This window comes from Oncorhynchus masou, unplaced genomic scaffold (assembly GCF_036934945.1).
Source record: "Oncorhynchus masou masou isolate Uvic2021 unplaced genomic scaffold, UVic_Omas_1.1 unplaced_scaffold_823, whole genome shotgun sequence".
Classification (NCBI taxonomy): Eukaryota; Metazoa; Chordata; class Actinopteri; order Salmoniformes; family Salmonidae; genus Oncorhynchus; species Oncorhynchus masou.
Genome location: NW_027014708.1, coordinates 271,620 through 287,945, shown reverse-complemented (window position 1 = coordinate 287,945; position 16,326 = coordinate 271,620). Strand labels below are relative to the sequence as shown.

Here is a 16,326-nt window from a genome sequence, read left to right as displayed (position 1 = left end):
AAGGAGTGGAGAAAGACAGAGAGAGAGTAAGGAGTGGAGAAAGACAGAAAGAGAGAGTAAGGAGTGGAGAAAGAGAGAGTAAGGAGTGGAGAAAGAGAGAAAGTGGAGAAAGACAGAGAGAGAGAGTAAGGAGTGGAGAAAGACAGAGAGAGAGTAAGGAGTGGAGAAAGACAGAGTAAGGAGTGGAGAAAGAGAGAGAGTTGTGGAGAAAGAGAGAGTAAGGGGTGGAGAAAGAGGGTGCAGCTGTCTGCTGGCTCTTTACCTCTCTGTACTTAATGCCCTTCTCTAGTTAATGTGTCACCAAGTGAGCATGGGGAAAGGTGTGTGTGTGTGGTGTGGTGTGTGTGTGTGTGTGTGTGTGTGTGTGTGTGTGTGTGTGTGTGTGTGTGTGTGTGTGTGTGTGTGTGTGTGTGTGTGTGTGTGTGTGTGTGTGTGTGTGTGTGTGTAAATAATGAATGAATCAAATGATTGATGGACCCGTCTATCTGTTTCTTCACCATTCTGTCTCTCTGTCTCTTAGTCCATGAAGTCCCTGTCCTCCTCCCTTCCTTGTACAATAAAAAACGAATGAAAATTCCTACAATGAAAAAAAACCCTCCTACATTAAAATGTCACTCCACAATGACCCAACAATCGACAACTCATACTACTAATTTAAAATGCACATTGTAAACCCCAATCAATAGAGTTGTGAGACACTGTAGACATACACAGTAGGGTAAAAACAAAATCATCTGGCCAGTACGGGTATCGAACCCACGACCTTCGCGTTATTAGCACGACGCTCTAACCAACTGAGCTAACCGGCCTTAGAAAATGCTCATTCTACAGATAAAGGTGGAAATAACTACACCGTACTAAATAAGAGGTCAAGACAAGACATTCCATAACAAATCCATCACCTATTGAGAAATAAACATGGAGAAGAGCCCCCTCAGCAAGCTGCTCCCGGAGCTCTGTTCACAAACACACCCCACAGGGCTCCAGGACAGAAACACAATTATGTGTGTGGATGAAGCACTTCATTTGGCATTGGGAAAAACACGAGATGAACTGCTTCAAACAAAGACCCGCGAAAGCTAAAGAACACTCCGTAATGTTCACAACCACATAAACTTTGAACTCGTGAAAAGTGAGAGATGCGGTCAAGAAACACTGGCACATGTTATCATCGGAAAGACAGAAAGAGAGAGTAAGGAATGGAGAAAGAGAGAGTAAGGAGTGGAGAAAGAGAGAGTAAGGAGTGGAGAAAGACAGAGAGAGAGTAAGGAGTGGAGAAAGGCAGAAAGAGAGAGTAAGGAGTGGAGAAAGAGAGAGTAAGGAGTGGAGAAAGAGAAAGTAAGGAGTGGAGAAAGACAGAGAGAGAGAGTAAGGAGTGGAGAAAGACAGAGAGAGAGTAAGGAGTGGAGAAAGACAGAGTAAGGAGTGGAGAAAGAGAGTTGTGGAGAAAGAGAGAGTAAGGGGTGGAGAAAGAGGGTGCAGCTGTCTGCTGGCTCTTTACCTCTCTGTACTTAATGCCCTTCTCTAGTTAATGTGTCACCAAGTGAGCATGGGGAAAGGTGTGTGTGTGTGTGTGTGTGTGTGTGTGTGTGTGTGTGTGTGTGTGTGTGTGTGTGTGTGTGTGTGTGTGTGTGTGTGTGTGTGTGTGTGTGTGTGTGTGTGTGTGTGTGTGTGTGTGTGTGTGTGTGTGTGTGTGTGTGTAAATAATGAATGAATCAAATGATTGATGGACCCGTCTATCTGTTTCTTCACCATTCTGTCTCTCTGTCTCTTAGTCCATGAAGTCCCTGTCCTCCTCCCTTCCTTGTACAATAAAAAACGAATGAAAATTCCTACAATGAAAAAAAACCCTCCTACATTAAAATGTCACTCCACAATGACCCAACAATCGACAACTCATACTACTAATTTAAAATGCACATTGTAAACCCCAATCAATAGAGTTGTGAGACACTGTAGACATACACAGTAGGGTAAAAACAAAATCATCTGGCCAGTACGGGTATCGAACCCACGACCTTCGCGTTATTAGCACGACGCTCTAACCAACTGAGCTAACCGGCCTTAGAAAATGCTCATTCTACAGATAAAGGTGGAAATAACTACACCGTACTAAATAAGAGGTCAAGACATTCCATAACAAATCCATCACCTATTGAGAAATAAACATGGAGAAGAGCCCCCTCAGCAAGCTGCTCCCGGAGCTCTGTTCACAAACACACCCCACAGGGCTCCAGGACAGAAACACAATTATGTGTGTGGATGAAGCACTTCATTTGGCATTGGGAAAAACACGAGATGAACTGCTTCAAACAAAGACCCGCGAAAGCTAAAGAACACTCCGTAATGTTCACAACCACATAAACTTTGAACTCGTGAAAAGTGAGAGATGCGGTCAAGAAACACTGGCACATGTTATCATCGGAAAGACAGAAAGAGAGAGTAAGGAATGGAGAAAGAGAGAGTAAGGAGTGGAGAAAGAGAGAGTAAGGAGTGGAGAAAGACAGAGAGAGAGTAAGGAGTGGAGAAAGGCAGAAAGAGAGAGTAAGGAGTGGAGAAAGAGAGAGTAAGGAGTGGAGAAAGAGAAAGTAAGGAGTGGAGAAAGACAGAGAGAGAGAGTGGAGAAAAGACAGAGAGAGAGTAAGGAGTGGAGAAAGACAGAGTAAGGAGTGGAGAAAGAGAGAGAGAGTAAGGAGTGGAGAAAGAGAGAGTAAGGAGGGAGGAGAAAGAGGGTAAGCAGTGTCTGCTGGCTCTTTACCTCTAAATGCCCTTCTCTAGTTAATGTGTCACCAAGTGAGCATGGGGAAAGGTGTGTGTGTGTGTGGGTGCAGCTGTCTGCTGGCTCTTTACCTCTCTGTACTTAATGCCCTTCTCTAGTTAATGTGTCACCAAGTGAGCATGGGGAAAGGTGTGTGTGTGTGTGTGTGTGTTGTGTGTGTGTGTGTGTGTGTGTGTGTGTGTGTGTGTGTGTGTGTGTGTGTGTGTGTGTGTGTGTGTGTGTGTGTGTGTGTGTGTGTGTGTGTAAATAATGAATGAATCAAATGATTGATGGACCCGTCTATCTGTTTCTTCACCATTCTGTCTCTCTGTCTCTTAGTCCATGAAGTCCCTGTCCTCCTCCCTTCCTTGTACAATAAAAAACGAATGAAAATTCCTACAATGAAAAAAAAAAACCCTCCTACATTAAAATGTCACTCCACAATGACCCAACAATCGACAACTCATACTACTAATTTAAAATGCACATTGTAAACCCCAATCAATAGAGTTGTGAGACACTGTAGACATACACAGTAGGGTAAAAACAAAATCATCTGGCCAGTACGGGTATCGAACCCACGACCTTCGCGTTATTAGCACGACGCTCTAACCAACTGAGCTAACCGGCCTTAGAAAATGCTCATTCTACAGATAAAGGTGGAAATAACTACACCGTACTAAATAAGAGGTCAAGACATTCCATAACAAATCCATCACCTATTGAGAAATAAACATGGAGAAGAGCCCCCTCAGCAAGCTGCTCCCGGAGCTCTGTTCACAAACACACCCCACAGGGCTCCAGGACAGAAACACAATTATGTGTGTGGATGAAGCACTTCATTTGGCATTGGGAAAAACACGAGATGAACTGCTTCAAACAAAGACCCGCGAAAGCTAAAGAACACTCCGTAATGTTCACAACCACATAAACTTTGAACTCGTGAAAAGTGAGAGATGCGGTCAAGAAACACTGGCACATGTTATCATCGGAAAGACAGAAAGAGAGAGTAAGGAATGGAGAAAGAGAGAGTAAGGAGTGGAGAAAGAGAGAGTAAGGAGTGGAGAAAGAGAGAGAGAGAGTAAGGAGTGGAGAAAGACAGAAAGAGAGTAAGGAGTGGAGAAAGAGAGAGTAAGGAGTGGAGAAAGAGAAAGTAAGGAGTGGAGAAAGACAGAGAGAGAGAGTAAGGAGTGGAGAAAGACAGAGAGAGAGAAGGAGTGGAGAAAGACAGAGTAAGGAGTGGAGAAAGAGAGAGAGTGGAGTGGAGAAAGAGAGAGTAAGGGGTGGAGAAAGAGGGTGCAGCTGTCTGCTGGCTCTTTACCTCTCTGTACTTAATGCCCTTCTCTAGTTAATGTGTCACCAAGTGAGCATGGGGAAAGGTGTGTGTGTGTGTGTGTGTGTGTGTGTGTGTGTGTGTGTGTGTGTGTGTGTGTGTGTGTGTGTGTGTGTGTGTGTGTGTGTGTGTGTGTGTGTGTGTGTGTGTGTGTGTGTGTGTGTGTGTGTGTAATAATGAATGAATCAAATGATTGATGGACCCGTCTATCTGTTTCTTCACCATTCTGTCTCTCTGTCTCTTAGTCCATGAAGTCCCTGTCCTCCTCCCTTCCTTGTACAATAAAAAACGAATGAAAATTCCTACAATGAAAAAAAACCCTCCTACATTAAAATGTCACTCCACAATGACCCAACAATCGACAACTCATACTACTAATTTAAAATGCACATTGTAAACCCCAATCAATAGAGTTGTGAGACACTGTAGACATACACAGTAGGGTAAAAACAAAATCATCTGGCCAGTACGGGTATCGAACCCACGACCTTCGCGTTATTAGCACGACGCTCTAACCAACTGAGCTAACCGGCCTTAGAAAATGCTCATTCTACAGATAAAGGTGGAAATAACTACACCGTACTAAATAAGAGGTCAAGACATTCCATAACAAATCCATCACCTATTGAGAAATAAACATGGAGAAGAGCCCCCTCAGCAAGCTGCTCCCGGAGCTCTGTTCACAAACACACCCCACAGGGCTCCAGGACAGAAACACAATTATGTGTGTGGATGAAGCACTTCATTTGGCATTGGGAAAAACACGAGATGAACTGCTTCAAACAAAGACCCGAAAAAGCTAAAGAACACTCCGTAATGTTCACAACCACATAAACTTTGAACTCGTGAAAAGTGAGAGATGCGGTCAAGAAACACTGGCACATGTTATCATCGGAAAGACAGAAAGAGAGAGTAAATGGAGAAAGAGAGAGTAAGGAGTGGAGAAAGAGAGAGTAAGGAGTGGAGAAAGACAGAGAGAGAGTAAGGAGTGGAGAAAGAGAAAGAGAGAGTAAGGAGTGGAGAAAGAGAGAGTAAGGAGTGGAGAAAGAAGGAGAGGAGAAAGACAGAGAGAGTAAGGAGTGGAGAAAGACAGAGAGAGAGAGTAAGGAGTGGAGAAAGACAGAGTAAGGAGTGGAGAAAGAGAGAGGAGAAAGACAGAGTGGAGAAAGAGAAAGAGAGAGTAAGGGGTGGAGAAAGAGGAGTGCAGCTGTCTGCTGGCTCTTTACCTCTCTGTACTTAATGCCCTTCTCTAGAAATGTGTCACCAAGTGAGCATGGGGAAAGGTGTGTGTGGTGTGTGTGTGTGTGGTGTGCAGCTGTCTGCTGGCTCTTTACCTCTGTGTACTTAATGCCCTTTAATGTGTGTGAGCATAATGTGTGTGTGTGTGTGTGTGTGTGTGTGTGTGTGTGTGTGTGTGTGTGTGTGTGTGTGTGTGTGTGTGTGTGTGTGTGTGTGTGTGTGTGTGTGTGTGTAAATAATGAATGAATCAAATGATTGATGGACCCGTCTATCTGTTTCTTCACCATTCTGTCTCTCTGTCTCTTAGTCCATGAAGTCCCTGTCCTCCTCCCTTCCTTGTACAATAAAAAACGAATGAAAATTCCTACAATGAAAAAAACCCCTCCTACATTAAAATGTCACTCCACAATGACCCAACAATCGACAACTCATACTACTAATTTAAAATGCACATTGTAAACCCCAATCAATGGAGTTGTGAGACACTGTAGACATACACAGTAGGGTAAAAACAAAATCATCTGGCCAGTACGGGTATCGAACCCACGACCTTCGCGTTATTAGCACGACGCTCTAACCAATTGAGCTAACCGGCCTTAGAAAATGCTCATTCTACAGATAAAGGTGGAAATAACTACACCGTACTAAATAAGAGGTCAAGACATTCCATAACAAATCCATCACCTATTGAGAAATAAACATGGAGAAGAGCCCCCTCAGCAAGCTGCTCCCGGAGCTCTGTTCACAAACACACCCCACAGGGCTCCAGGACAGAAACACAATTATGTGTGTGGATGAAGCACTTCATTTGGCATTGGGAAAAACACGAGATGAACTGCTTCAAACAAAGACCCGCGAAAGCTAAAGAACACTCCGTAATGTTCACAACCACATAAACTTTGAACTCGTGAAAAGTGAGAGATGCGGTCAAGAAACACTGGCACATGTTATCATCGGAAGAAAGACAGAAAGAGAGAGTAAGGAATGGAGAAAGAGAGAGTAAGGAGTGGAGAAAGAGAGAGTAAGGAGTGGAGAAAGACAGAGAAGGAGAGAAAGGAGTGGAGAAAGGCAGAAAGAGAGAGTGGAAAAGAAGTGGAGAGAAAGAGAGAGTAAGGAGTGGAGAAAGAGAAAGTAAGGAGTGGAGAAAGACAGAGAGAGAGAGTAAGGAGTGGAGAAAGACAGAGAGAGAGTAAGGAGTGGAGAAAGACAGAGTAAGGAGTGGAGAAAGAGAGAGAGTTGTGGAGAAAGAGAGAGTAAGGGGTGGAGAAAGAGGGTGCAGCTGTCTGCTGGCTCTTTACCTCTCTGTACTTAATGCCCTTCTCTAGTTAATGTGTCACCAAGTGAGCATGGGGAAAGGTGTGTGTGTGTGTGTGTGTGTGTGTGTGTGTGTGTGTGTGTGTGTGTGTGTGTGTGTGTGTGTGTGTGTGTGTGTGTGTGTGTGTGTGTGTGTGTGTGTGTGTGTGTAAATAATGAATGAATCAAATGATTGATGGACCCGTCTATCTGTTTCTTCACCATTCTGTCTCTCTGTCTCTTAGTCCATGAAGTCCCTGTCCTCCTCCCTTCCTTGTATAATAAAAAACGAATGAAAATTCCTACAATGAAAAAAAACCCTCCTACATTAAAATGTCACTCCACAATGACCCAACAATCGACAACTCATACTACTAATTTAAAATGCACATTGTAAACCCCAATCAATAGAGTTGTGAGACACTGTAGACATACACAGTAGGGTAAAAACAAAATCATCTGGCCAGTACGGGTATCGAACCCACGACCTTCGCGTTATTAGCACGACGCTCTAACCAACTGAGCTAACCGGCCTTAGAAAATGCTCATTCTACAGATAAAGGTGGAAATAACTACACCGTACTAAATAAGAGGTCAAGACATTCCATAACAAATCCATCACCTATTGAGAAATAAACATGGAGAAGAGCCCCCTCAGCAAGCTGCTCCCGGAGCTCTGTTCACAAACACACCCCACAGGGCTCCAGGACAGAAACACAATTATGTGTGTGGATGAAGCACTTCATTTGGCATTGGGAAAAACACGAGATGAACTGCTTCAAACAAAGACCCGCGAAAGCTAAAGAACACTCCGTAATGTTCACAACCACATAAACTTTGAACTCGTGAAAAGTGAGAGATGCGGTCAAGAAACACTGGCACATGTTATCATCGGAAAGACAGAAAGAGAGAGTAAGGAATGGAGAAAGAGAGAGTAAGGAGTGGAGAAAGAGAGAGTAAGGAGTGGAGAAAGACAGAGAGAGAGTAAGGAGTGGAGAAAGGCAGAAAGAGAGAGTAAGGAGTGGAGAAAGAGAGAGTAAGGAGTGGAGAAAGACAGAGAGAGAGAGTAAGGAGTGGAGAAAGACAGAGAGAGAGTGGAGGAGTAAGAGAGAGAGTAAGGAGTGGAGAAAGACAGAGAGTAAGGAGTGGAGAAAAAGAGAGAGTAAGGGGGAGAAAGGAGAAAGAGGGTGCAGCTGTCTGCTGGCTCTTTACCTCTCTGTACTTAATGCCCTTCTCTAGTTAATGTGTCACCAAGTGAGCATGGGGAAAGGTGTGTGTGTGTGTGTGTGTGTGTGTGTGTGTGTGTGTGTGTGTGTGTGTGTGTGTGTGTGTGTGTGTGTGTGTGTGTGTGTGTGTGTGTGTGTGTGTGTGTGTGTGTGTGTGTGTGTAAATAATGAATGAATCAAATGATTGATGGACCCGTCTATCTGTTTCTTCACCATTCTGTCTCTCTGTCTCTTAGTCCATGAAGTCCCTGTCCTCCTCCCTTCCTTGTACAATAAAAAACGAATGAAAATTCCTACAATGAAAAAAAAACCCTCCTACATTAAAATGTCACTCCACAATGACCCAACAATCGACAACTCATACTACTAATTTAAAATGCACATTGTAAACCCCAATCAATAGAGTTGTGAGACACTGTAGACATACACAGTAGGGTAAAAACAAAATCATCTGGCCAGTACGGGTATCGAACCCACGACCTTCGCGTTATTAGCACGACGCTCTAACCAACTGAGCTAACCGGCCTTAGAAAATGCTCATTCTACAGATAAAGGTGGAAATAACTACACCGTACTAAATAAGAGGTCAAGACATTCCATAACAAATCCATCACCTATTGAGAAATAAACATGGAGAAGAGCCCCTCAGCAAGCTGCTCCCGGAGCTCTGTTCACAAACACACCCCACAGGGCTCCAGGACAGAAACACAATTATGTGTGTGGATGAAGCACTTCATTTGGCATTGGGAAAAACACGAGATGAACTGCTTCAAACAAAGACCCGCGAAAGCTAAAGAACACTCCGTAATGTTCACAACCACATAAACTTTGAACTCGTGAAAAGTGAGAGATGCGGTCAAGAAACACTGGCACATGTTATCATCGGAAAGACAGAAAGAGAGAGTAAGGAATGGAGAAAGAGAGAGTAAGGAGTGGAGAAAGAGAGAGTAAGGAGTGGAGAAAGACAGAGAGAGAGTAAGGAGTGGAGAAAGGCAGAAAGAGAGAGTAAGGAGTGGAGAAAGAGAGAGTAAGGAGTGGAGAAAGAGAAAGTAAGGAGTGGAGAAAGACAGAGAGAGAGTAAGGAGTGGAGAAAGACAGAGAGAGAGAGTAAGGAGTGGAGAAAGACAGAGTAAGGAGTGGAGAAAGAGAGAGTTGTGGAGAAAGAGAGAGTAAGGGGTGGAGAAAGAGGGTGCAGCTGTCTGCTGGCTCTTTACCTCTCTGTACTTAATGCCCTTCTCTAGTTAATGTGTCACCAAGTGAGCATGGGGAAAGTGTGTGTGTGTGTGTGTGTGTGTGTGTGTGTGTGTGTGTGTGTGTGTGTGTGTGTGTGTGTGTGTGTGTGTGTGTGTGTGTGTGTGTGTGTAAATAATGAATGAATCAAATGATTGATGGACCCGTCTATCTGTTTCTTCACCATTCTGTCTCTCTGTCTCTTAGTCCATGAAGTCCCTGTCCTCCTCCCTTCCTTGTACAATAAAAAAAACGAATGAAAATTCTCCTACAATGAAAAAAAAACCCTCCTACATTAAAATGTCACTCCACAATGACCCAACAATCGACAACTCATACTACTAATTTAAAATGCACATTGTAAACCCCAATCAATAGAGTTGTGAGACACTGTAGACATACACAGTAGGGTAAAAACAAAATCATCTGGCCAGTACGGGTATCGAACCCACGACCTTCGCGTTATTAGCACGACGCTCTAACCAACTGAGCTAACCGGCCTTAGAAAATGCTCATTCTACAGATAAAGGTGGAAATAACTACACCGTACTAAATAAGAGGTCAAGACATTCCATAACAAATCCATCACCTATTGAGAAATAAACATGGAGAAGAGCCCCCTCAGCAAGCTGCTCCCGGAGCTCTGTTCACAAACACACCCCACAGGGCTCCAGGACAGAAACACAATTATGTGTGTGGATGAAGCACTTCATTTGGCATTGGGAAAAACACGAGATGAACTGCTTCAAACAAAGACCCGCGAAAGCTAAAGAACACTCCGTAATGTTCACAACCACATAAACTTTGAACTCGTGAAAAGTGAGAGATGCGGTCAAGAAACACTGGCACATGTTATCATCGGAAAGACAGAAAGAGAGAGTAAGGAATGGAGAAAGAGAGAGTAAGGAGTGGAGAAAGAGAGAGTAAGGAGTGGAGAAAGACAGAGAGAGAGTAAGGAGTGGAGAAAGGCAGAAAGAGAGAGTAAGGAGTGGAGAAAGAGAGAGTAAGGAGTGGAGAAAGAGAAAGTAAGGAGTGGAGAAAGAGAGTAAGGAGTGGAGAAAGAGTGGAGAGAAAGACAGAGAGAGTAAGGAGTGGAGAAAGACAGAGTAAGGAGTGGAGAAAGAGAGAGTAATGAGTGGAGAAAGAGAGAGTAAGGGGTGGAGAAAGAGGGTGCAGCTGTCTGCTGGCTCTTTACCTCTCTGTACTTAATGCCCTTCTCTAGTTAATGTGTCACCAAGTGAGCATGGGGAAAGGTGTGTGTGTGTGTGTGTGTGTGTGTGTGTGTGTGTGTGTGTGTGTGTGTGTGTGTGTGTGTGTGTGTGTGTGTGTGTGTGTGTGTGTGTGTGTGTGTGTGTGTGTAAATAATGAATGAATCAAATGATTGATGGACCCGTCTATCTGTTTCTTCACCATTCTGTCTCTCTGTCTCTTAGTCCATGAAGTCCCTGTCCTCCTCCCTTCCTTGTATAATAAAAAACGAATGAAAACTCCTACAATGAAAAAAAAAAAAAACCTCCTTCATTAAAATGTCACTCCACAATGACCCAACAATCGACAACTCATACTACTAATTTAAAATGCACATTGTGAGACACTGTAGACATACACAGTAGGGTAAAAACAAAATCATCTGGACAGTACGGGTATCGAACCCACGACCTTCGCGTTATTAGCACGACGCTCTAACCAACTGAGCTAACCGGCCTTAGAAAATGCTCATTCTACAGATAAAGGTGGAAATAACTACACCGTACTAAATAAGAGGTCAAGACATTCCATAACAAATCCATCACCTATTGAGAAATAAACATGGAGAAGAGCCCCCTCAGCAAGCTGCTCCCGGAGCTCTGTTCACAAACACACCCCACAGGGCTCCAGGACAGAAACACAATTATGTGTGTGGATGAAGCACTTCATTTGGCATTGGGAAAAACACGAGATGAACTGCTTCAAACAAAGACCCGCGAAAGCTAAAGAACACTCCGTAATGTTCACAACCACATAAACTTTGAACTCGTGAAAAGTGAGAGATGCGGTCAAGAAACACTGGCACATGTTGTTATCATCGGAAAGACAGAAAGAGAGAGTAAGGAATGGAGAAAGAGAGAGTAAGGAGTGGAGAAAGAGAGAGTAAGGAGTGGAGAAAGACAGAGAGAGAGTAAGGAGTGGAGAAAGGCAGAAAGAGAGAGTAAGGAGTGGAGAAAGAGAGAGTAAGGAGTGGAGAAAGAGAAAGTAAGGAGTGGAGAAAGAGAAGAGAGAGAGAGAGTGGAGAAAGACAAGGAGTGGAGAAAGACAGAGAGAGAGAGTAAGGAGTGGAGAAAGACAGAGTAAGGAGTGGAGAAAGAGAGAGTAATGTGGAGAAAGAGAGTAAGGGGGGAGAAAGAGGGTGCAGCTGTCTGCTGGCTCTTTACCTCTCTGTACTTAATGCCCTTCTCTAGTTAATGTGTCACCAAGTGAGCATGGGGAAAGGTGTGTGTGTGTGTGTGTGTGTGTGTGTGTGTGTGTGTGTGTGTGTGTGTGTGTGTGTGTGTGTGTGTGTGTGTGTGTGTGTGTGTGTGTGTGTGTGTGTGTGTGTGTGTGTAAATAATGAATGAATCAAATGATTGATGGACCCGTCTATCTGTTTCTTCACCATTCTGTCTCTCTGTCTCTTAGTCCATGAAGTCCCTGTCCTCCTCCCTTCCTTGTATAATAAAAAACGAATGAAAACTCCTACAATGAAAAAAAAACCCTCCTACATTAAAATGTCACTCCACAATGACCCAACAATCGACAACTCATACTACTAATTTAAAATGCACATTGTAAACCCCAATCAATAGAGTTGTGAGACACTGTAGACATACACAGTAGGGTAAAAACAAAATCATCTGGCCAGTACGGGTATCGAACCCACGACCTTCGCGTTATTAGCACGACGCTCTAACCAACTGAGCTAACCGGCCTTAGAAAATGCTCATTCTACAGATAAAGGTGGAAATAACTACACCGTACTAAATAAGAGGTCAAGACATTCCATAACAAATCCATCACCTATTGAGAAATAAACATGGAGAAGAGCCCCCTCAGCAAGCTGCTCCCGGAGCTCTGTTCACAAACACACCCCACAGGGCTCCAGGACAGAAACACAATTATGTGTGTGGATGAAGCACTTCATTTGGCATTGGGAAAAACACGAGATGAACTGCTTCAAACAAAGACCCGCGAAAGCTAAAGAACACTCCGTAATGTTCACAACCACATAAACTTTGAACTCGTGAAAAGTGAGAGATGCGGTCAAGAAACACTGGCACATGTTATCATCGGAAAGACAGAAAGAGAGAGTAAGGAATGGAGAAAGAGAGAGTAAGGAGTGGAGAAAGAGAGAGTAAGGAGTGGAGAAAGACAGAGAGAGAGTAAGGAGTGGAGAAAGGCAGAAAGAGAGAGTAAGGAGTGGAGAAAGAGAGAGTAAGGAGTGGAGAAAGAGAAAGTAAGGAGTGGAGAAAGAAGAGAGAAGAGTGGAGAGGAGTGGAGAAAGAGAGAGAGAAGAGAGTGGAGAGAAGACAGAGTAAGGAGTGGAGAAAGGAGAGAGAAAGAGAGAGTAATGTGGAGAAAGAGAGAGTAAGGGGTGGAGAAAGAGGGTGCAGCTGTCTGCTGGCTCTTTACCTCTCTGTACTTAATGCCCTTCTCTAGTTAATGTGTCACCAAGTGAGCATGGGGAAAGGTGTGTGTGTGTGTGTGTGTGTGTGTGTGTGTGTGTGTGTGTGTGTGTGTGTGTGTGTGTGTGTGTGTGTGTGTGTGTGTGTGTGTGTGTGTGTGTGTGTGTGTGTGTGTGTGTGTGTAAATAATGAATGAATCAAATGATTGATGGACCCGTCTATCTGTTTCTTCACCATTCTGTCTCTCTGTCTCTTAGTCCATGAAGTCCCTGTCCTCCTCCCTTCCTTGTATAATAAAAAACGAATGAAAATTCCTACAATGAAAAAAAAACCCTCCTACATTAAAATGTCACTCCACAATGACCCAACAATCGACAACTCATACTACTAATTTAAAATGCACATTGTAAACCCCAATCAATAGAGTTGTGAGACACTGTAGACATACACAGTAGGGTAAAAACAAAATCATCTGGCCAGTACGGGTATCGAACCCACGACCTTCGCGTTATTAGCACGACGCTCTAACCAACTGAGCTAACCGGCCTTAGAAAATGCTCATTCTACAGATAAAGGTGGAAATAACTACACCGTACTAAATAAGAGGTCAAGACATTCCATAACAAATCCATCACCTATTGAGAAATAAACATGGAGAAGAGCCCCTCAGCAAGCTGCTCCCGGAGCTCTGTTCACAAACACACCCCACAGGGCTCCAGGACAGAAACACAATTATGTGTGTGGATGAAGCACTTCATTTGGCATTGGGAAAAACACGAGATGAACTGCTTCAAACAAAGACCCGCGAAAGCTAAAGAACACTCCGTAATGTTCACAACCACATAAACTTTGAACTCGTGAAAAGTGAGAGATGCGGTCAAGAAACACTGGCACATGTTATCATCGGAAAGACAGAAAGAGAGAGTAAGGAGTGGAGAAAGAGAGAGTAAGGAGTGGAGAAAGAGAGAGTAAGGGGTGGAGAAAGACAGAGAGAGAGTAAGGAGTGGACAAAGGCAGAAAGAGAGAGTAAGGAGTGGAGAAAGGCAGAAAGAGAGAGTAAGGAGTGGAGAAAGAGAAAGTAAGGAGTGGAGAAAGACAGAGAGAGAGAGTAAGGAGTGGAGAAAGACAGAGAGAGAGAGTAAGGAGTGGAGAAAGACAGAGTAAGGAGTGGAGAAAGAGAGTAATGAGTGGGAGAAAGAGAGAGTAAGGGGTGGAGAAAGAGGGTGCAGCTGTCTGCTGGCTCTTTACCTCTCTGTACTTAATGCCCTTCTCTAGTTAATGTGTCACCAAGTGAGCATGGGGAAAGGTGTGTGTGTGTGTGTGTGTGTGTGTGTGTGTGTGTGTGTGTGTGTGTGTGTGTGTGTGTGTGTGTGTGTGTGTGTGTGTGTGTGTGTGTGTGTGTGTAATAATGAATGAATCAAATGATTGATGGACCCGTCTATCTGTTTCTTCACCATTCTGTCTCTCTGTCTCTTAGTCCATGAAGTCCCTGTCCTCCTCCCTTCCTTGTATAATAAAAAACGAATGAAAATTCCTACAATGAAAAAAAAACCCTCCTACATTAAAATGTCACTCCACAATGACCCAACAATCGACAACTCATACTACTAATTTAAAATGCACATTGTAAACCCCAATCAATAGAGTTGTGAGACACTGTAGACATACACAGTAGGGTAAAAACAAAATCATCTGGCCAGTACGGGTATCGAACCCACGACCTTCGCGTTATTAGCACGACGCTCTAACCAACTGAGCTAACCGGCCTTAGAAAATGCTCATTCTACAGATAAAGGTGGAAATAACTACACCGTACTAAATAAGAGGTCAAGACATTCCATAACAAATCCATCACCTATTGAGAAATAAACATGGAGAAGAGCCCCCTCAGCAAGCTGCTCCCGGAGCTCTGTTCACAAACACACCCCACAGGGCTCCAGGACAGAAACACAATTATGTGTGTGGATGAAGCACTTCATTTGGCATTGGGAAAAACACGAGATGAACTGCTTCAAACAAAGACCCGCGAAAGCTAAAGAACACTCCGTAATGTTCACAACCACATAAACTTTGAACTCGTGAAAAGTGAGAGATGCGGTCAAGAAACACTGGCACATGTTATCATCGGAAAGACAGAAAGAGAGAGTAAGGAATGGAGAAAGAGAGAGTAAGGAGTGGAGAAAGAGAGAGTAAGGAGTGGAGAAAGACAGAGAGAGAGTAAGGAGTGGAGAAAGGCAGAAAGAGAGAGTAAGGAGTGGAGAAAGAGAGAGTAAGGAGTGGAGAAAGAGAAAGTAAGGAGAGAGTGGAGAAAGACAGAGAGAAGGAGTGGAGAAAGACAGAAGAGAGTGGAGAAAGACAGAGTAGAGAGAGTAAGGAGTGGAGAAAGACAGAGTAAGGAGTGGAGAAAGAGAGAGTAATGGAGTGGAGAAAGAGAGAGTAAGGGGTGGAGAAAGAGGGTGCAGCTGTCTGCTGGCTCTTTACCTCTCTGTACTTAATGCCCTTCTCTAGTTAATGTGTCACCAAGTGAGCATGGGGAAAGGTGTGTGTGTGTGTGTGTGTGTGTGTGTGTGTGTGTGTGTGTGTGTGTGTGTGTGTGTGTGTGTGTGTGTGTGTGTGTGTGTGTGTGTGTGTGTGTGTGTGTGTGTGTGTGTGTGTGTGTAAATAATGAATGAATCAAATGATTGATGGACCCGTCTATCTGTTTCTTCACCATTCTGTCTCTCTGTCTCTTAGTCCATGAAGTCCCTGTCCTCCTCCCTTCCTTGTATAATAAAAAACGAATGAAAATTCCTACAATGAAAAAAAAACCCTCCTACATTAAAATGTCACTCCACAATGACCCAACAATCGACAACTCATACTACTAATTTAAAATGCACATTGTAAACCCCAATCAATAGAGTTGTGAGACACTGTAGACATACACAGTAGGGTAAAAACAAAATCATCTGGCCAGTACGGGTATCGAACCCACGACCTTCGCGTTATTAGCACGACGCTCTAACCAACTGAGCTAACCGGCCTTAGAAAATGCTCATTCTACAGATAAAGGTGGAAATAACTACACCGTACTAAATAAGAGGTCAAGACATTCCATAACAAATCCATCACCTATTGAGAAATAAACATGGAGAAGAGCCCCCTCAGCAAGCTGCTCCCGGAGCTCTGTTCACAAACACACCCCACAGGGCTCCAGGACAGAAACACAATTATGTGTGTGGATGAAGCACTTCATTTGGCATTGGGAAAAACACGAGATGAACTGCTTCAAACAAAGACCCGCGAAAGCTAAAGAACACTCCGTAATGTTCACAACCACATAAACTTTGAACTCGTGAAAAGTGAGAGATGCGGTCAAGAAACACTGGCACATGTTATCATCGGAAAGACAGAAAGAGAGAGTAAGGAATGGAGAAAGAGAGAGTAAGGAGTGGAGAAAGAGAGAGTAAGGAGTGGAGAAAGACAGAGAGAGAGTAAGGAGTGGAGAAAGGCAGAAAGAGAGAGTAAGGAGTGGAGAAAGAGAGAGTAAGGAGTGGAGAAAGAGAAAGTAAGGAGTGGAGAAAGACAGAGAGAGAGAGTAAGGAGTGGAGAAAGACAGAGAGAGAGTAA

At 43.8% G+C, this 16,326-nt stretch overlaps 13 non-coding genes across 13 annotated transcripts; all 13 read right to left on the bottom strand.

Annotated features, from left to right (window-relative positions):
• Window positions 1–735: 735 nt before the first annotated feature.
• trnai-aau (transfer RNA isoleucine (anticodon AAU)) lies at window positions 736–809 on the bottom strand. Its single transcript has one exon. It is a non-coding gene; the product is annotated as a tRNA-Ile (tRNA).
• Window positions 810–1,990: 1,181 nt separating this feature from the next.
• Window positions 1,991–2,064, bottom strand: trnai-aau (transfer RNA isoleucine (anticodon AAU)). The gene has a single exon. It is a non-coding gene; the product is annotated as a tRNA-Ile (tRNA).
• Window positions 2,065–3,315: 1,251 nt separating this feature from the next.
• Window positions 3,316–3,389, bottom strand: trnai-aau (transfer RNA isoleucine (anticodon AAU)). Its single transcript has one exon. It is a non-coding gene; the product is annotated as a tRNA-Ile (tRNA).
• A 1,162-nt stretch (window positions 3,390–4,551) lies between these two features.
• On the bottom strand, window positions 4,552–4,625 carry trnai-aau (transfer RNA isoleucine (anticodon AAU)). The gene has a single exon. It is a non-coding gene; the product is annotated as a tRNA-Ile (tRNA).
• A 1,227-nt stretch (window positions 4,626–5,852) lies between these two features.
• trnai-aau (transfer RNA isoleucine (anticodon AAU)) lies at window positions 5,853–5,926 on the bottom strand. Its single transcript has one exon. It is a non-coding gene; the product is annotated as a tRNA-Ile (tRNA).
• A 1,157-nt stretch (window positions 5,927–7,083) lies between these two features.
• On the bottom strand, window positions 7,084–7,157 carry trnai-aau (transfer RNA isoleucine (anticodon AAU)). The gene has a single exon. It is a non-coding gene; the product is annotated as a tRNA-Ile (tRNA).
• Window positions 7,158–8,301: 1,144 nt separating this feature from the next.
• trnai-aau (transfer RNA isoleucine (anticodon AAU)) lies at window positions 8,302–8,375 on the bottom strand. Its single transcript has one exon. It is a non-coding gene; the product is annotated as a tRNA-Ile (tRNA).
• Window positions 8,376–9,506: 1,131 nt separating this feature from the next.
• On the bottom strand, window positions 9,507–9,580 carry trnai-aau (transfer RNA isoleucine (anticodon AAU)). The gene has a single exon. It is a non-coding gene; the product is annotated as a tRNA-Ile (tRNA).
• Window positions 9,581–10,710: 1,130 nt separating this feature from the next.
• trnai-aau (transfer RNA isoleucine (anticodon AAU)) lies at window positions 10,711–10,784 on the bottom strand. Its single transcript has one exon. It is a non-coding gene; the product is annotated as a tRNA-Ile (tRNA).
• Window positions 10,785–11,950: 1,166 nt separating this feature from the next.
• trnai-aau (transfer RNA isoleucine (anticodon AAU)) lies at window positions 11,951–12,024 on the bottom strand. Its single transcript has one exon. It is a non-coding gene; the product is annotated as a tRNA-Ile (tRNA).
• A 1,166-nt stretch (window positions 12,025–13,190) lies between these two features.
• On the bottom strand, window positions 13,191–13,264 carry trnai-aau (transfer RNA isoleucine (anticodon AAU)). The gene has a single exon. It is a non-coding gene; the product is annotated as a tRNA-Ile (tRNA).
• A 1,146-nt stretch (window positions 13,265–14,410) lies between these two features.
• Window positions 14,411–14,484, bottom strand: trnai-aau (transfer RNA isoleucine (anticodon AAU)). The gene has a single exon. It is a non-coding gene; the product is annotated as a tRNA-Ile (tRNA).
• Window positions 14,485–15,666: 1,182 nt separating this feature from the next.
• trnai-aau (transfer RNA isoleucine (anticodon AAU)) lies at window positions 15,667–15,740 on the bottom strand. The gene has a single exon. It is a non-coding gene; the product is annotated as a tRNA-Ile (tRNA).
• Window positions 15,741–16,326: the final 586 nt, after the last annotated feature.